At 37.8% G+C, this 20937-nt stretch overlaps 1 protein-coding gene across 39 annotated transcripts in view; it reads left to right on the top strand.

The window, feature by feature from the left end:
- Positions 1–20937, top strand: part of MICAL3 (microtubule associated monooxygenase, calponin and LIM domain containing 3) — a 264465-nt gene that overhangs the window by 37817 nt on the left and 205711 nt on the right. Inside the window, exon 1 of one of the 39 annotated variants that reach the window (XM_056799075.1) lies at positions 2733–2833. The exons of 37 other annotated variants lie outside the window; for them this stretch is intronic. The gene's annotated coding sequence lies outside the window, so the exon portion shown is untranslated. Of the gene's footprint in view, positions 1–2732; positions 2834–20937 lie in introns of those variants that run through there. One more of the 39 variants, XM_056799041.1, reaches the window with a different exon arrangement.

Consider the following 20937-nt stretch of genomic DNA (forward strand, 5'->3'; position numbering starts at 1 on the left):
CTACCCACAAACATGGCTAGTCATGGAATCTCCTGATCCCACCATTCCTCAAACTGTGACTTTTCTTTCTTTCTCCTTCAGGGTCCCTCCTTGATAGTTTAATTGCCAGGTGCTTGGAAGGCTGCCTCAGGGGACATTTCTAGAGTCCATTCTCTATCTCCTGGCCCATCCTAATTTAGGCCCTCCTGGACTATTACAATGGCCTCTTAATTGATCTCCTTTCTCCTCTTCATTCCATCTTCTCTGCTGCTGTCAAAGGGATATTCTGAAAGCACAAGAGGAATCACCTCACTCCCCACTATTCAGAACCTCTAGGGACCCTCCTTTGCTTCTAGTTTCCATTCCTAACTCTTCTGCTCAGCACTTACAGCTCTTCCGTGGCTGATTCCAGGATTATTACCCATTGTTTCCCTTGACAAAATGTTCTACTGTCCAGCTAAACTGGTCTATTTGTTATTCTCAGTCCTGGACAATCCATCTTCTTCCTCTCTTTGCACAGGCTACCCTTTGTCTGGAATGCATTCCCTCTTCCCCTTTACCTGCCAGAATACCTAGCATCCTCTCAAGTTGCTTTTTCTAGCATATGAAGACTTTCATGATTTTCCCATCCCCTTAAAAGATTTTATTTTATTTTTCTCAATTATTTTTTATTTTTAAAATTCATTTTGAGGGACAGCTAGGTGACCCATTGGATTAAGAGCCTGGCCTAAAAATGTAAGGTCCAGGGTTCAAAATCTGGCCTCAGACACTTCCTAGCTATGTGACCCTGGGCAAGTCATTTAACTGCCATTGCCACTCTTTTGCTTTGGAACCAATCAATCTAAGGTATAGTTTTTTAAAATTATCTTATTTAAAATTTTTTCTTTTGGTACTTGATAAACACCAGTTAACATGTCCTGGATCCACAATATTTGTTATCTTTTTACTAATATTTCAAGCCGAAATTGGTTCTTCTCTGTTAAGAGTTAGGCTTTTGGGTAGGATGGGGGCCCTTTTTGGTCTTGATCTTTGTTATCTCAGCTGTTGCTGTTAGCTTTCACTTTCAACTTGTGTTCTTAAGGGTCAGAACAGTGCAACTGCCGGAGGGACCTTCAGATCTCTGCTGGCCCCCTTTTCTTTCTGCTCCATCATGAGTGCTTCAGGATCTGGACAGCCTGGAAGTGTTCCTTGTTTGGGTTTGATGACTTCTGAACACTGTGCTCACCTCAATTTTGTTGGTTGGCCCTTTCCTCTTCTTTAGTTTATGCAGGCTTCTGACTGCTCCCTTGTGAAGATCTGGATTGATGAAACTTTCATTTCTCTTTGGATTATTTTGATCACATTTGTCTGATGCTCCCTTTTGGTCTTTGCTGGGATACTTGGATTGGATTGTTGAGTTATTCTACTCCTGTTTACTTGGTCCTCTTTAAGATGAGGCACTATTTACTTTAATGTGAAGGTTTTGTTTGCCTCCTATAGAATGTAAACTCCTGGAGGGCATTCTTTTTTAAATGCCTGTCTAAGAATATACAATTTAGGTTTTTATGCTAATGTGAAAGTTCTAAAGTAATATTGTTGTCCCTGACTTAAAAATATTATAGCTTAAGTCAAAATGACTTTTAGTAGCTTTACAAAGAGGTGGAAAGAATGAAGGGAAAAAACACCCTAAGTGTTGCTCCAGTGCCCAGCTCAGCTGTGTTGGTGGAACCCTTGCTAGTAATTTTCAGCAAGGGTTCCACCAACACAGCTTCCTCCAGGAAAGGAAGGCCTCTCCCGAACCAATCTCTCCAGAAGCCAGGAAGGTGGTAGGCCAGCTACTCACTCAGCTCACCAAAAGTCTTCCTTCAAAGGAGAAGCTTCCCCATCTCAGTTCAGGACTTTTTAGAGTCCTTTTTCCATGTCCCTTCCTGTCCTTTCCTCCATTTTACAGGAACCAATTGCAGACTTTCAATTTGCCTACCACTGCCCAAGGGGGATGGCAGTAGCCTTTGGAGGTGTGAGCTTCCTCTAGTGAGTGACTGGTGAATTCTCTTGCTTAGTGTTAAGTAGGGGTGCTTAAGTTTTTGATTTAATTTAAAAGTTTCTGATTGATAAATAAAGTTTGATTCACTCTTCATACCTGATACATTTAATATATATTTTAAGGTTTTCAAAGTGTTTTAAATATGTTATCTTATTTTTAAGAAACCCTTACTTTCTGCCTTAGTATTAATATCATAATATTAATATTAGTAATTTTTTGAAGTGTTAAGAAGCTTTTTATTGTTAAGTGGTAGCATACATGGTTTAATACAACGAAAACATGTTAAATGAAAAGTAATAAACTGAACGATAAACACTTGAAACAAAATACTTTTCATTGGACATGAGTGAGGATAAGGGGCTTAGTTACTATCTTGCTGCAATTTTCTCATGTTACTAATTAATAATAATAATAATTAACCAATATTAAGTCTTGGTTCCAAGGCAGAAGAACAGTAAGGACTAGGCAATTGGGATTAAGTGACTCGCCCAGGGTCATACAGCTAGGAAGCAGATTTGAAATCAGAAGATGAGTCTTTCTGACTCTCCACTGTGCTTCCAAATCTAGTACTAATAGATACTTAAAGCAGTGCTAGTGGTTGTTTATCCTCTGATATGATTTGTCTCCTACTGGTGGTTTGAATTCATGATTTGTGATCTCATCTTAGACTTACTTATCTTGGGTTTCAGCCCCTTATTAACCATTTTTGTCTTGTTCTTTTTGATTTAAAGATTATTCTTCCTGAGAGAGCAACTTTAATGCTTCAGATATGATCTCATTGATGAAGATATTCCCTCCAATCATGTTTAGGAAAAGTTCTTCTGACTCCAGGTCTGGTGCTCTATCTGTGCCACCTCGCTGCCCCTCTGTGTCTCTCCTTAACGACTTTTATGTCCATCATCTCTATCTCTAACTGTCTGTTGGAATTTTTGAACTAAATGTTCCAGGACATCTCAAACTCAACATAGCCACCAAAAAAATACCTTTCTGCCCCAACCAACCTCCCTTCTGAACCTGTACCAATGGTAGCTTAAGCTTGACTTAGGACAGCCCAGGGGTCTGCCAGCTGTTTCTAATTTGTCATTTGCTAGAACATGTCTATCATAGGCCATCCTCCTAGATACTTAATCCTTAAGTATGGGTGTAGACATTCCTGATTTTGTTAAACTAAGTAGGGTGGAGTAATCTAAAGTTCACACCTGCCTCTTTCTGCCATCTTTTTACTTGCTCAGGTTCACAGCCATGGCATTATTCTGGACTCCCCACTCTTCTCAACCCCACATGCTTCATCATTTGTCAGATCTCATTGCTGTGGCCACCTGTCTTATGTCTGTGTCCATCCCCATCCTTCTCCCGTGACTTCCATCCCCACTCAGCCTCTCATTACCTTTTGCTTAGATATTGAAAGAACTTTCTAATTAGTTTCTCTGCCTCAAGTCTTGCCTTCTACACATGCTCCATGCATGCATGCTTGACCATGTTATTTCCCAACTTGGTATACTCTGGGGCTTCCGTATTGACTTTAGGTTTGAATAGAAATCCTTCTATTTGGCTTTTAAAGTCCTTTTTTGGCTGGTTCCAAACAACCTTTACAACTTTGTGATATATTCCCTTTCCTGCTTTCCAACACTACTGTTGTAGTCACTACTGACCTTGCTGCTCCATCTCTTGTCATTATGTTTTTTACTGGCTCCCCCCTCCCCCCAATATACTCTCTCCTGCCTCTGCTTTTTAAGAGCTTCTTATTTCCTTCCAAACTCAGTGAAGCATTTGAAGTCTTTTCTGGGTTTTGCCCCTCCATTGACTTCATATTTCTTTTTGCATGTATATACACATTTTTTTTCTTTAAATACACACATATACATCTCCCTTGAAAGAGTTAGCCATTCTTTGAGTTTCATTTTTGTATTTATATCTCCAGCACCTGGCAATGGGATTGGCATGTAGCAGTCACTTATATGTTGATTGCTAGCCAACAAAGCCATCTCATTAGAGAAGAAGAGAAGGAGTTTCAAAAAAGGGAGGTTTCACATAGGAGGGACTTCCCACTACTTTCCTGGGAAAGCTAATGTCATCCCAACACTGATTTTGGGGTGGCATGGAGGTATCCTGTCTCTCCCCCTTTCCCCTGTTCCTATATAGTCTCCAAGATAATGGATAACTTGACTTTTCCATGATTTTTTTTCCTTAATGATGTAAAAAATAGACTCGAATACAGGACTACAATCCCCACGAGCCTTAGCTCCACTTCCCCAGAATGCCTTCTCGATCTCGGCCCAGGTGAGATTACAAGGCATTCTGGGGAAATTTTAAGGTTTACAATGAAGTGTTACTGACTTTCCCTTGGAACACTTCTGGCTCATAGGTGTATTGAGCAGGGATCAAAACTATTATCATCTTTCGGCAATCTATGTGGTTGTATTGGTTTTTGAACTTGACAGTGACAGAAAGAAGCAAGAAAGTCTGACAACCACTGAGAGCACTTCTCTGCCTTTTCATGGTACCCTTTTTAGAGGGTGATAGCCAAGACGATCTTTTGCCTAAAAGGAGAGCCCTGCAGCTAAAGGGTAGTAGTTATATTTTTTTTATTAAAATATTTATCAGACTGGAACATTCCCCCTTTCCTTCTTCATTCAGGTCTAATTGAGTAAGTGGGATTGGATGTATAGGAGCTGACACTAGTAAGGGTTATATTAAACAAGATTCTTCCTTCACTTTGTATTTGGAAAACGATCCTCCAAGTTGGATTTCTTCCAGGCTTGGTTGTAATTCAAATATGGATTTTTTAAAAAAAGAAACTTAAAATTAAGGTTCTTTTGTTATTTCTGAGTTAGGGCTTCTCTTCTTCCCTCCTTCCCAAGTATTATAGTTTTTATAAGTTTAGAAAAACAACTTAGATCAGAGAGTTGAAACCAGAAGAAAAAAAGATTTCTGCATGTCTGGTCCTTCCAGGATCTATTTTTAAAGTTGTCTCTTTTACAGCTCCATGGGGAAGGGCAAGAAGGGTAAGATAGGAGAGCTTTTTATGGATAGACCATCAATGGCTGTCAGTTCATTTAGATGTTTTCTGACATGGGAATTTTATTTTTTTTAAGTGTCTTTGCCTGAAGTTGATACACATAGCTATGGTTGGGGCTATTTTTACTTTGGTGGTAACTGCCCTCAGTTCCTGAGCTTTTTTCTATATCTTTTTGAGAAATAGTGAAGACTAGCTCCAATGAGACAGTGTGACTTATTGGATAAGATTCCTGTTCCAGGAGCCAGGAATCGGTCAAACAACAAGAATTCATTAAGCACTTATATATAAAGGATTACACAGGAGACTTTTCAGGTTGATCAGAATCAGTCCCTAGCTGCCCTGAATGCCTCCAGTTTTGAGAACAGTGGGAAATACAAAAGAAGGTCGAAATCAGAGACTCTTTTTCTCAGAAAGCTTACAATCTACTACGGGATTCAAAAGAAAGAACCAGAGGAAAGGTTCTAGAAAGTAGTGAATTTCTGTTATTAAATTCTTATGGAGGGCAGCTAAGTGGCTCAACAATTAGTCTAATCGTTGAGCCACACCTGGAGATGGGAGGTCCTAGGTTCAAATCTGGCCTCAGACACTTCCTAGCTGTGTGACACCGGGCAAGCCACTTAACCCATTGCCTAACCCTTACCACTCTTCTGCATTGGAACCATATTCAGTAATGATTCTTAGACAGAAGTAAGGTTTCTCTGTTGTTTTTTTAAATTCCAATGGAATACAAAGCAAAATAATAATTGTGAGTTGAGATTAATTGGAACACTTTTGGGGGAGGGGAAGCCAGGATGAGTGAGATCTTAGGAAAAATAATGGAAATTGATTGAGAAGGATATAGTCTAAGAAGGAAACTATGAACAAAGGCATGGAGATGGAAGTAGACAAGGTGTGTGCTTTAAGGATGGTAAAGGTCAGGCTGTAATGAGGGAATGCCTAGATAAGACTAATTAGGTATTGGAGGAATAGATAAAATGGAGAACTTTGATTCTGTAATGAGTTTTGATCCAATCAATTAAGGAGCCAATTAATTTCTATTCTTGAAAAAGTATTTGGAAAAATGGCTTGTTTTTTTTTCTTTTTATGGAAAGAGCTAAGTTCTAGGGGCCTCAATATGACTCCTACTGTGTATATTTAGAAATATTATGATATTTAAAAGGGTAGGAATTGGGATGATGAGTATGGATGAGGAAGGGCAGAGGAGGGTGGCAGGTGAAGGGTTGATCCCTATAGGATAGGCAGAAGAAGAGTTCATCTAAAAAAATCCAAATGAGCAGCTTACAGTGCCACAAAAGTAGGGATGGAGGTAGGAAAGGGGAGGAACAAGAATCTTAGACATGGAGTTGGAAGGAGCCTTGGACACTATGTTGATTACCTTACAGCTGACATATTCTCCCTGACAATTGGTCATTTGGCTTGAAGACTGATGAGCTCAGTATTTGCTGTAGTAGCCCATCCAGATTTTGGAAGATTCTAATTCTTAAGAAGCGTTTAGGTAGAGATCCCTGGGTTACTCTTTAGAGAGTCAAATGTTATTGAACCATTCATTGGACTAGTTTTGGGCCCTGGCCATTCACTCAATTCTAAATCTATCACACTGTTTTATTCACAAGATTAATAGAAGAAACTTTTAAATCTGGTAAAATGTATCTGTAGATGTCCCCTAATCTTCTAGTTAAGTAACCTTGTCACAAAGACACCACCTGATAACTACTTCTCTTTCACATTTTTATTGTGCTTTTTTCTTACATCACTTTAGTTTAATCAATATTTTCCTCCCTTCTGCCAAGAAATCCATCCTTTTCCCCTCTTAACCCTTTTTTTCTGCCCCAGTGACATTTCTAAGACAGTAGGGCAAGGGCTAGGCAATTGGGGTTAAGTGAGTTGCCCAGGGCCACACAGCTCAGAAATATCTCAAGGGTGGATTTGAACCCAGGTCCTTCCTGACTACAGTCCTAGCTCTATCTACTGTGCCACCTAGCTGCCCCTGAAATCCATACTTTTGTTTTATTTTGTTGTTTTTGAAAATTTTATTTAATTAGTTAATTTAGAATATTTTTCCATGGTTACATGATTCATGTTCTTTCTCTCACCTCCTCCCATCCCCCTCCTGTAGCCAACAAGCAATTCCACTGGGTTTTTACATGTGTCATTGATCAAGACCTATTTCCATATTAATATTTGCACTAGGGTGATCGTTTATAGAGTCTATACCTCCAATCATATCCCCATTGTCCCATGTGATCAATCCTGTGTTTTTCTTCTGTGTTTCTACTCCCACAGTTTTTTCTCTGGATGTGAACAGTGTTCTTTCTCATAGATCCCTCAGAATTGTCCCGAATCATTGCACTGCTGCTAGTAGAGACTTTCATTACATTTGTGAAATCCATACTTTTAAATGGGATTTAAAAAGAAAAAGGAAAAGATAAAAATTAGTACAATAAACTGAATCTGACCGTAGATAGACCCAGTGATCACACGCATGGTTCCTTCCCCATCTTTGCACAGAAAATGCATTCTCATCTCTCTCCCTTATTTTTTTTTGTCCCTTACCTTCCATCTTAGAATCAGTACTGTGTGTTGGTTCTAAGACAGAAGAGTGGTAAGGACTAGGCAATGGGGGTTAAGTGACTTGTCCAGGGTCACAACTAAGATGTGTCTGAAGCCATAAACCATCTCATCTCTTTTTCAGGGTCAAGCATGGGCATAATGTGTTTTTGTTAATTTTTTATTCTGAATTTCAAGCTCCCCAAAAGGTTATAGAAAAAGAATTGTATGTAATACTGTGAATCTTCCTTTTATAATACTTTCTTTAAAAACAAAACAACCCCCCCCCCCAATAAATAAAATATTTAAGTACAACAGGACCTGGGAAAGAAAAAATCCCTGGGATTTACCTTCCTAGACCTACTAGTGATGGTTAAAATCATGCATATAAGCAAATACCTGCTGACTCCCCTATATGTGCTCTCCCCGCTCCTGCCCCGTACCTCTGCTGTACCCCCCCCCCAAAAAAAAAAACCTTTAAAAAGCAAAATTAGAGCAAAGTGAAAGCAGAGGAGACCACCTCCTCATGGGGCAGATGGCTGGGCATTAAGCCTGCCCTTTACATTTCAGGGTAACTGAATCTGCCTACTGAGAGTGGGTGTCCTGCTCTTGGAGCAAAAGGGAAAATAAGGGGACAGTACTTATATTACTTTCAAAACTGTCTTGCTTATTTGTTTCCTTCTGAAATTCTCTGTATTTTAAAAATACTTAGTGACCCTTCCCCTTTTCTTCTCTCACTTCTGTTAACCTCTCCCCTTTCCATTAAAACAGAAAGGAAAAAACCCTTAGAGCACAGAAGTATGGTCAAGCAAAATGAATTCACCATGTGAATTCAGGCCATGTCTGAAAACATGTGCCTTTTTCTGTACGCTGGGTCTAGCAGAAGACACTTGTTCTTTTTATAGAGTTTTTTCTTTTGCATGAACATAATTCCTCCCACCATATCCTCTATGCCATATAACAAATAATATTTTTAAACCCCCATTCCCCAAAAAATAGGGAAAAGAAAAAATTAGGATAATTGATCGCTACACTGGAGAAGCCTGAAAATATGTTCATTGCTTGTGGATCACACACACACACACACACACACACACACACACACACACACACACACACACGTTCAAAGAAGTGGGGTTAGAACGAGTGTCTTCTCTTTCTCTTTTTTCAAGTCACACTTGTTTTTTAATATTTGATAATATTTGTGTGCCTGCTAACGCCAAGTTATACCTACATTATTGTTATTGTGTGTGTTGTTTTCTCTGTTCTTTCACTTTTCATTGATTCATATAGATCATGCCATGTTCCCCAATAGAATCTTTGGATGCGGATGCGGGAGTGGGAGTGTGGGGGTGGCATTTTAGTCATCTTCCTTGAATAATTCCAAATTGTTTTCCAGAATTATACTCATTCACACTTCCACTAACGGTGTGCCTGTCTCACCATAATTCCCCTCCATCTTTAACTGTTTACATCTTTTGATATGACCTGTTTTTAGGGTTGTTTTTTAACCCTTACCTTCCATCTTATAATCAATACTATGTATTGGTTCCAGGGCAGAAGAGCAATGGGGGTTAAGTGACTTGCCCAGGGTCCCATGGCCAGGAAAAGTGTGAGATCAGATTTTAACCCAGGACTTCCCATCTCCAAGCCTGGCTCTCAATCCACTGAGCCTCGTAGCTGCCTGGTTCTTAAGTAAACTATGTTGTCTCCTTCTCCTCTCTGCTTCTCTTCAAGGTATTCAAAAACACTCACTTTAATAATTTAAAATAGAATTTTGCCAGAAATTGAGGTAAAACTTACTACTGGTCTAAGTATTTGCAGACTCTACTCCCTGCCTATCCTCAACCACTGCCCTTAAAAATTTTTTAACTGAGAGTCTTGTGGGACTTAAGATTTTCCATAGCTCACAAATAATCAGCAGTTCAGTACTTGGAATGTAGTTCATTTGAGCCCTTTGACTAGAACTTGTTAACTATGTGACCCAGGGCAAGTCATGGAACTGTTCTTTGCCTTAGTTTCCTCATATGTAAAATGGGAACTATAAAAGTACCTACTTCTTAGAGTGTCATGAAGATCAAATGAGATCAAATGCTTGTTACAGAGTAGTTGTTATATAAAAATGCTAGATATTTATTAGCATTATTGTTATTATAACTTATCAAGAGTAGCTATACTGTAGTGTAAGATGTTGACCAAAATCTCTTTCCTATCAAATTGCAGGTTCCAATCTTCCTATGTGGTCTTATAGAATAACTAGACCTACCTTTCTAGTAGGTTCTGTTCTTTTTTTAAAAATTGGAGTTGACTTTTAAGTCACATACTAATTTCTTTAGAAAATGACCATTCCTCTACCTGTCATTACTTCTCTTGTACCATGAGAGTTATATTCTTGAGAGCTACCTATTCCTCTTATTATATATGCCCGTTCAGCCTTTTATAGAACTTTAGTCTATAGGATCCTACCTGCCTTTTTTTTTTTTTAAAGAAGTTTAACCCCAGATCTAGGGTGTAGATCATATTTGCTGGCTTTCTTTTTTTTCTTTTTTTCCTATCACATCTTCTATTACCTCAAGTTTCCCATTATTTCTACTTCAGCAACCAATTTCTCCCTGGTTAGTAAGAATCAGAATCAGAATAGAAACTACCTTGTTGCTGTTGGCAGAGGCAATTCCCAAAAATATCCAAATAAATGAAGTTTTCCCCCTCCATCTCTTAATTATATCAAGCCTCTATGCCATTCTTGTGATCTATTTCCCAAATTCCTCATGTTTACTTCATTATGTTGAGGTGGTTTGTAGAGTCCACACCTATGATGACATCACATCTTTTTTGTCTAATGAACCCCTCTAGTTCTTGGACTTTATCAAAAAGTATAGCTTCTTATTATGAACTTCCATCTTATTTTTTCTTTGTGACAGACCCTTTCCAGAGCTCTAGGCTGATCATGGGGCTCTTCCCACTAAATCCAAGTCATACCTATGAAGTCAGATTTGCTTCTTTGTGTTAGGATTTCCAGCTCCTTCCCCATTCTTCGCATTTGTCTCTAGATTTCAGAGACTATGAGTTTTATATGTGTTCTGTTTTATATATTTATGTTTTATAGCTGCCTACCTTCTTGAGTTTTGCTTCCTGTAAATCTTGGAGGCTCTATTATATGCTCTTCTTATGTTATAGATACTCTCGATGGTATGGGCAAGCTCTTTTTCATTCTCTTTTGATTTGATTTGGAAGATTGTAGGAGAATTCATTCTTAACAGCCCTTATTAGGTGCAGTTCATCCCAGATGAGGAACCTCTCTTTACTAAATTTTTTGCTATTCTTCCCAAATCCAAATACTGTTCCAAATACCCTTCCTTTTAAAAAAAAAATTTATTTATTAGGAACTTGAAAAACTTTTAAATCTCAAACTTTTTTCATATACAAACAATAGAGATTGATTATGAAACTTAATACAGCTCATTATTGTTATTATTATTTAAATTTAAACCCTTAATTTCTATCTTGGAATCAATACTGTGTATTGGTTCCAAGACAGAAGAGCAATAAGGGCTAGGCAATCGGGGTTAATCAACTTGCCCAGCTAGGAAGTGTCTGAGGTCAGATTTGAACCCAGGATCTCCTCTTTAGGCAATTGCTCTCAATCAAGCAGCCAGCTGCCCTCTCAGGATTACTTTCTAGATATCTTTTGACAATATCATTTGTGCCCACATGAATCCCTAGAAATGGGTAATAATATTATAATATCTAGTATTTTCATAGTATTAAGTGCTTTACAGATATTCTCATTGAACCTTATAACAATCCTAGGAGGTGAATCGATTTTATATCCAAGACATCTCATTTTGCAGATGAGGAAACTGAAGCAGATAGATGTTATTTCAGACTCACTCAGCTAGAAAGTATGTGAGGTAGGATTTAGGGCTTCTTACCTCACACAATCTTACTGCCTCTGAAGGCATTCAGATTCCTTCCATTATTACTTTCTATTTCTTCTCTGACCCTTAGATGAAGGTACTCATTGATCTGGACCGTGTTTTGATCTTGGCTAAAAAGTGGTGTCTTATCCAGGCACAGCTTCTTCTTTAAAAAATTAGTTCCAAATATTTAGTGGTCCTTCTTCCCTTCATCAGTCTTCAGTCTTCTCATTTCCTGATGGCAGTCTGGAACTCTGCTTTTTTAGATCCCTTTATTTCTTTGTTTTCATTTTGAAGCCCTTTTGTTTCATTCTCCCTGATAATTTGGAAAGTAAACAGGTTTTTCCCCAGTCCCCTTTACCTTCTTTTCTAGGAGAGAGGAAAGTGTTTGGACTTTGATCATTGTTAAAACCCTTGGCCATAATGGATAGATATTGTGAAGTTTGCCTTAATTCTTCTATTCTCCATTCTTGATGGAAGTTCTATATTTTTCTTGCTAGTAGCTTCCCTGGAGAATTTTTTTATGTTTTATGTTTTATGCTTCTATGTATTCATCAAACCATGTTTCAACCCTGGAATGTATTCTCTCCTCTTCTCTGCTTTTCAGACTGCCATGATCTGTTAGGATCAGCTCAGGTGCCTCCTCCTCAGTGAAGCATTCCTGATCCTCTTAGTATTCAAGGATCATTTTGTATTAGATTTACCTGTTCTGTCCCCCTCCAATTTAATATAAGGCCCCCTGAATATTGGGTGGGTTTCTCTCCCCTTCCTCTTCTCCCCCTCCCTCTACTCTCCTCCCCCTCTCCCTTCCCTTCCTTCTCCCTCTCCCTTTCTCCTCCCTCTCTTTCTCCTTCTCCCTCTTCTCTCCCTGCCCCCCTCTCCCTCTCCCTGTTCCTTGCCCCCTCATCCCTCCTCTCCTTCCTCTCTTCGCTCTCCTTCCCCCACCCTCTGTCTTTGTCCCCCCCCCCCAGCTGCCTTTCTCTCTCACACATACATACACACTCTTAGCACCTTAGTCAGTGTCTTGCACACAGTAGGGACTTAAATGTTTGTCAGGTTGAATTAAATAACTTCCTTGTGATTTTTTTTTTAGTTCTAGTTATATTACATTCCATCTTTGAACACTGTGATATACCACTATTTGGATTGTGCTGGCAAACTACCAGTAAAGTAGTCCTGTAAAATCAGCATGAAATGCCTCTCTGACCCTCCCTTTGGCCTCCCCACAAACGTGTAACCAATACTTACTCTCTATAAATGCCATAGGAGTGATTAAACATGATTGACATCAGGGTTTAGCTGAGTCAGCATAAGCAGGAGAACTAGGTTGGAAGTCAAAGAACTTAACTTATGATCTCAACTTGGACAAAAGGTGTTTGACCCTAGAAAAGTCATTTAGCTTTTCCTGAACCTTAAAAAAATGGGGTTTAACATCTTAGAGATGTTATAGGAAAAGCCTTTGTAAACCGTAAATGCTCTCTAAATTCTAGCTATTTTTTTTTTCGACTTTGGAGATATAACATCCATATAGTATGGCAGAGAGGGTTCGCAGTATTCACAGCCATTCTTTGTTGTAGCAAGGATCTAGAAACAAAATTGATACTCGTCCAATGAAGAATGGCCATAAAAATGATGGTCTGTGAATTATAAAAGAACCTTATTAGACTGTCTGCTCTTTGATCCAGCCATATATATCACTGCTGGGTTTGTACCCCAAAGGGATAATAAGGAAAAAGACTTGTACAAGAATATTCATAGCTGCACTCTTTGTGGTGGCAAAAAAAATGGAAAATGAGGGGGTGCCCTTCAATTGGGGAATGGCTGAACAAATTGTGGTACATGTTGGTGATGGAATACTATTGTGCTCAAAGGAATAATAAAGTGGAGGAATTCCATGGAGACTGGAACGACCTCCAGGAAGTGATGCAGAGTGAGAGGAGCAGAACCAGGAAAACATTGTACACAGAGACTGACACATTGTGGTACAATCGAACGTAATGGACTTCTCTACTAGCAACAATGCAGTGATCCAGAACAATTCTGAGGGACTTATGAGAAAGAACACTATCCACATCCAGAGGAAGAACTGTGGGAGCGGAAACACAGAAGGAAAACAACTGCTTGATCACATGGGTCGAGGGGGATATGACTGGGGATATAGACTCTAAGTGATCACTCTAATGCAAATATCAATAGTATGGAAATGGGTCTTGATCAATGACACATGTAAAATTCAGTGGAACTCAGCTCTGGGATCGGGGTGGGGGAAGAGGAGGGAAAGAACATGAGTCTTTGTAACCATGGAAAAATATTCTAGATCATCTAATTAAATAAAATTAAAAAAAAAAAACATATGCAGCTTTTAAAGACAGTTTGAGGAATGTGGCATGACAAGATTTATAGGAACTGAAGCAATAATGAAAATGACAGAGCCACGAATACAGTGTGTACATGCAATGTATGATGATGGATAAAGGCGAAATTCTGAGTAGCTGACAAACAATAAAGGTTTTGGAGACTCCATCATGAAAGATGCTTTCCTCTTCACCTTAGAGAAGCAGGGATGCTACCAGGGAGATATAGTGACCAGATAAGATGTTTCTGCTTTACATTTTCTTTGTCTCAAGGGAAGAGCTCATGGTGGAGAGGGTGGCATTGAAATGGCTGACATAAAGAGAAAAGGCATCAACAGAAAAACAAAAGATATGATATGGGAGTGAAGGAAAGAAAGAGCCAAAAACATGTTGTTGGAAAATGTGCAGAGCCAAGGGATGGCTTTTTTGGGGATCAGTGGCAGTGTCGATCAAGATGGAAGTAGATTAACATTAAGGTTACAATGGGACTTAGTTACAATGTATTAATGATATGTAAATAGATATACAATGTAGAGGAATAAATATAGCATGTTTATATATATTACATAGCATATTTATATGTATTATATAAATATAATAATAATATAGTAAATAACAATGTTGTTATGTGGGATAATACCTGCGTATGTCCTGAAATGACTGCCTTAAAAGATGTTACTTCCTTAGATGTATATGGCTTGGTATGTATCTTTTTAGAAAATAGGATAATTTTTTTATAAGCTATTTCTTCCATGTGACCTTGGTGCAGTTTTAGGCCCCTTAGTACATTAATGATGCCTTCGGTACTCATATTTCCCTTTATCTGCTGATTTTTGAGGACCAAGTTGAACTTAGAAATAAACGGACATCTTAAAATTTAAGGATATTTCCTGTTGTCAATGGATAGAGGGCTGAACCTTCAGTCAAAAAGACTTCAGATGTGGTTCTTTTACACTTACTAGCTGTGTGACCCTAGACAAATCATCTCTAATTTCTCATTTTCCTCATTTGTAAAATAGAGACGAGAATGGCACCCTCCTCCCGAGGATAATTGGAATTAATATTTGGAAAGTACTTTGTAAACTTTAAAGCACTGTGTACTTGCTAGCTATTCACAACAGCCTTGCTGCTAGCAGTTAGACTCCTTAGAGTGACAGTAAATCTCTGCTTCCCCTTCTTCCTTTTTGATTGCCTTTTCTTCTTGAGTTTAATTTCTCTAACACTGGCTAATATTTCTCTTTTAACAAATATTTTGATTTTCAATAAATCTCAAGAACCTACTGTGTGCTACAGACACTGAACAAATGCACACATATCACCACCCTGACTCATTAAATGCTAATGGTTCCCCATCCCCTCCAGGATCAAATTTAAGAATACTTTATTTGGCATTCAAAGCCATTTATGAATAACCTCCCCTTCCTTCCCCCCACCCCACTACCTTTCCAGTCTTCTTCCCACCTAACATTCTTGCCCCCCATACACACTGGTGACACTGACTTCCTGACTTCTCCACGACCAAGATACTATCATCTCTCATCTCTGGGCATTTCCATTGGCCACCCCTAGTACTCAGGATGCTCTCCCTGCTTTACCTCCTCTTCTTGGCTTCCCTGGATTCCTTTAAGTCTCTGCTAAAATCCAACGTTATCATGGAAGTCTTTCCCATTATTTCTTAATTCTCTGAATTATTTTCCTTTTCTCTGAATTATTTCCTCTTTATCCTCTACATAATTCATTTGTACATATTTGCTTGCTTGTTGTCTCCTTCCATTAGATTGTGAATGCAATTTCGCTTGGTCATACATATATTATCTTGGTATCCATTTTAAGATAGAAAAGCAGTAAATGGCTAGGCAGAGTCAGTTAAGTGACTTGTCCAGAGATGCACAGCTAGAAAATATCTTACTGCCTTAGAGCAGAGAAGGTCTTTTGCCTTTCTTTGTATTTTTAGCAGTTAGTACAGTGCTTGGCACATAGTAGGTACTTAATAATAATTATTATAATTAGCATTTTAAGATAGTACCTACTGTGTGCCAGGCACTGTGCTAAAGGCTTTACAAATATTGTCATTTGATCCTCACAACAACACTAGAAAGTAGGTAGTGCTATAATCCCTACTATACATTTTTGCAGAAACTGAAACAGAGGTTAAGTGACTTGCTCAGGGTCACCCAGATACTAAGTATTTGAGGCTGAATTTGAAGTCAAGTTTTTCTGACACCAGGTCCACTACCATCTAGTTGTCAATAAATAATACATTTATTTTGATATAATAATAACATATAATAATATATAACATTATATATTATATTATAATAATATAATATAAAAATAAAATAATTTTGATATAATAATAAAATAATATTTTGATAATTTTGGAAAATAGAAAATACAATTTTCATGAAGCTTTATTTCTTAATAATTTTATGTTTTTAAAAAAATATTAAACCCAGTTGGCAAACCTTTACCGGGCAGTCATCATCTATTAGCTGCTGGTCTTTCATCTTGTATTTTCTTTGCTTTCCAAGTGTTGTCTGGAGATTATTTGGAGAGCCAGTTGTGTCCTTGGCCCTACAGATTATCCAGGCTGTCCAAGGGAGATAAGGTTTCTGGAAGACATTCTTCAGCCAGGTGTTCAGGCCTTGAAAAAGGAGTGAGTGACTCCTTGTCTAGGTCTAAAAGTTCACAAGCTCTCTTTCCTATACTTTCATAAGGGTAGGGAAGAATATCTTAGAGGGCTGAGTTTTTTTTTTTTTAATTTATAGTGGAATCTAGTAACCAGGGCCATGCTTGGCAATTTCTGCCCAAGATCTGTTGTCTGCAGTAGACAGACCCTGCAGAAGATAAGTGGACACACCCTCATCCATCTTTAATTGCCACATCCCTATCCTCATTCTTTCTAACTTCAACACACTCTTCCATGTCCTGCTAAGAGCTGAATCTGTGCTGACTGCAGTGCCTGTCTATGGATGCTCTGGGTCTACCAATTGTTACCTTCCAGACTCCCTCAGGGAGTTAAATTCAAAGGGCGCAAGACCTGACTGGTTTGAAACTAGTAGCTTCAATGGAAATATCTCTGTTCTGGGGATTGAACAAGAATGTCAAGAGTGGAGGATTTGGAGGTTGAAATTTCAAGGTATGAATGTATTATTCTGGGAACCTCTGAATTATTCACTTTATCTATTGGCTAATCACTCACCCAGAATTGTTCCTGCAAAGGGGTAAATGTTATTCATTTCTCTGACAAGGTTCGCTAGGAAAGCTAACTGGTTAATGGATAGCTAGGGGAAAAGCACTTTCTGAATCAGAAGCCTTTCTTAATGAATTTATAATAGATAGATACTAAAATCTCATTTAAAAACAACTTTTTTCTTATTTCTTGTCTTCCTTCCTGTGGCTTTAGCAAGAGGAGGTGGTGACAAGATCAATGATAGTTCCTTTGGAGAATGAATAAGAGTAAATAAAATATTAAATACAGTCATAATAAAATTATTTACATTTCTGTAATAAAATAGAAATTAAATACAAAATTAAAGTAAGAGTAACTTGGAAAAATTGCTTAGGAAACAAAACTTTATTCAGTAAGCATCCCTAAAAAGATAGCATGGCATGATGGATTTGGTGTTGTAAGAGGACTACTGGCTATGTAATCTTAATTAAATCCTCATCTATAAAATGGGAGGTTGGGATTAGATAGCTTCCAAAGTCTATTCCAACTCTAGACCCATGATTCAGTGAGGTCTAATCTCAAGAACTCAGGAAAGCCTGGGTTCATGTCCCATTGGACTCTGCCCAGATATTGGCTGTTTGACCTGGGCAAGCAATTTAACTTTCCAGTGACTTTCCAGCCAACCCTCTATGACTTTTGTAGAAGGAGTTTTAATTTATCAAAATTGCCCAAGTGTTTATTAACCATTACTTATTATGTGTCAGGAACTATGCCAGCCCCTGGGGATACAAAAACAAAAATGAAAAGTCTTGACCCTCAAGGCATTTATATTCTATTGTGGAAAATAATGTGCATATAAAAAATAAAATGCAAAATATTGTCAAAGTCATTTTGGGGTGGTGGGATAGCTATTGACAGCTGGAAAGATTTCTTTGACACTTGACTTGACCTTTGAAAGAATAATGGTCAACAGATATGAATAAACAGTTCTCAAAAGAATTTCATACTTAACCATATGAAAGACTACTTCCATTCACTAATGATAAGAAAAATTCAAATTAAAACAACTGTGAGGTTTCACTTGACACCCAGGAAATGGGCAAAGATGACAAAAGGTGGAAATAATATTGCAGGAGTTGTGGTAATCCAGGCATAGTAATATACTGTTGGTGTTAATTTGTCTAACAATCCTGGAAAATAATTGATAAGATAAAGGTTATCATACACATACCTATTGATCCAGAGATTCAAAGCTAGGCATTTACCTTAAAGAAGTCAAAGATAAAGGGCTAATATAGACCAAATTGTTTATACCTTCACTTTTTCAGTAACAACGAACTGTAGTTCTTTTGTCTGAATGGATAAACAAATTATAGCACATGAATTTTATTGAATATTATGCTATAAGAAATAAATTATGAATATAGGAGAAGCATTAGAAGACTTATATGAACAGATGCAAACCAAATAGAGGAAAATTAGAAAAATCATTTGCACATTGATTATAAAAACAAATGGAAACTGATTGCTAGCAGTTCAATTATAATGACCAATTTGGTCCTGACAAAAAGATAAGAGAAAGCAACTCCTTATTTTCTTTGCAAAGATGGATGACTCCAATGACTGTATAGCAGTGTGTTTATTGTTAGACTTGATTGATGTGTTATTTAGTTTTTCTGAACCACCTTGCATACCTTCCCCTTTTTATTTATTTTATAATAAGGAATGGCTTTGGGTGAGTGAGGGGAAAAGGAGGGGGGTATATAGGGAAATGATGTGATAGATCAATAAAATTTTGTCACCTTTAGAGACAGATTGTTTATGTTTTAAAAGCATTTGCGATGTGGCACACTACCGACAGCCTTATTGCAAAGGTTGAAGAAATACTTGTCTTTATGTAGGAGAAAAATCTAAAAGCATTTGGTTCCATAACTGTTTTAAACACTTTCTCACAAGAACCAGAGAAACTAAGTTCAGAAAATTATGGCATGTAATTTTTCAGAGATATTTTGCTGATTTTGGTAAAATTTGATAAATACTTTGTGGTGAGATGTTTATTTTCTCCTCTATACTTGAATCCAGAACTGTGCAACTGTATCTATTGTATTATGTATCTCTTCTTACACTGCTCTTGCAAAAATATTTCTTGTTCTTCCTAGGTCTTTTATGATTTTGGGGATCCAGTTGGGTTGGTAGGTGTTAAAGTCAAGCAGATGCACTTCTCAGATATGCAGATATGTGCTCATGAATTTGGGAGATCTTTTCCCTGTAAGCATTGTATTATATGCTCTGGGGATAGAAAGACAAAAAATGGAAGTTCTTTCTATCAAGGCAGATAGCTTAAATAAATAGGTATATGCATACTGTATAAAAAAGCAAGGTTTTTTTGAGGACAGTAGGATCTGGGTATCAGGAAACAGTAAATAGAGAAGGTAGTGCTTAAGTTGAGGCTTGAAGGAATTCTGAGAAGCAGAAATGAGGGGAAAGTACAGTCCAGGTTTGGGAACACTTGTTGAATTAATTTGTATAACAGAGAAATAGCAAGAAAATTATTTTGGCTAGACTAGAGAGCATAGAAAGTCAGTAGTATGATAAAAGTAGGTTTGGGTGTTTTGGTGGAATAAAGACACTGAGTAGTTACATCCAGACAATTTATTTAGCAATGTAGTCTAATCCTGTTGCTTTCTCAAAATTCACTACTTCATTGAATTAGAAAACTTTTATGCCTTTGACTTATAATAGTCTTTTGAGGAAATTATCCCAATTTCACCCTGAAAGAATGAAGTACTTCAAGGAGCTAATCTTATACATGAATATATAACTATTAGCAAGTGGATGGCAAGCCCAAGAATTCATTTACTTAGTTTCTTTTGACATAGAATTGACTCTTGCATCCTATTATAGTAACTCAGATGTTTTAGTACTAAAAAACTAATTAATAGATTTAGTATTGCTATGCTAAAACTTCCACTTTTCACCTACCCTGGTTATAGAAATTTGCCATGAAAGAAAAAGGAGGGACATGGTTATGATGATATCAATTCTATTTCCTCAAGGGCACAGATGGATCAGCATAAGCTATAACAGAGGAAAACTCCCTTAGCTCTGAATGCCAGGCAAAAGTCATAGTTAACAGCCAATCATACAGCAAAGTTCTGTGTTATTCACAGGACATCATAGCCAGCCTCAGAATAAACCAGGCAGAAAAATTTCCTCTTCAGAGTCAAGAGAATCCTACTTTTGTCTAGGCCAGGTTGTCCCCTCAACTTTTGCCAAGGACAGATATCCAGCAACTACGGTAATTCTCGAGACTACATTCCCTTTGGGCAGCATGGGACCTTCTTGAATGATAGACAAGACTATTGACTTCATGACCGTTCATACTATCATCTCTGAAATCAAAGTTTACAATAATATCGAAGTACAGTCCCATGAGATTTTATCTCAAATAGCCAAATTTCACTACTCTTGCTTAGGGCTAAGTTATTATTGGGGGTTTTTCTCCCCTCATGTAGTAATAATAGTGGACAGTGAGCACATAAGGACATCTTATTTACCTTTCATTTATAATTTTTAAGTATTTGCATTCTGAGGTTTGACCCATATAGTGAATCATGATGGTTTATTCTAAACCCCTGAAAAATTCTGGCCACACTAAGTCTTCAGATTGACATATCCATATATGCTACATTTGCCAAGGAAGTCCATTAGTAGAAATCTTACTAGAGTGCACTAGAGTGTTCCCTCAGCAAAGGTCTAGTCACTTGGAGACTCACCCCCATCTGGGTAGCCATAACTGATACAATGGAAAAAAGGCACTGAGTAGTTATGGCCAGACAATGATTTACTTAATGTGCATGCAGTTGCAAGAATAAATGGATCCAAGGCTTTTGGTCCACCCAAGGGCCCAGAACTTTTGGTTCTAC

The sequence above is a fragment of the Monodelphis domestica genome, chromosome 5 (assembly GCF_027887165.1).
Source record: "Monodelphis domestica isolate mMonDom1 chromosome 5, mMonDom1.pri, whole genome shotgun sequence".
Lineage (NCBI taxonomy): Eukaryota > Metazoa > Chordata > Mammalia > Didelphimorphia > Didelphidae > Monodelphis > Monodelphis domestica.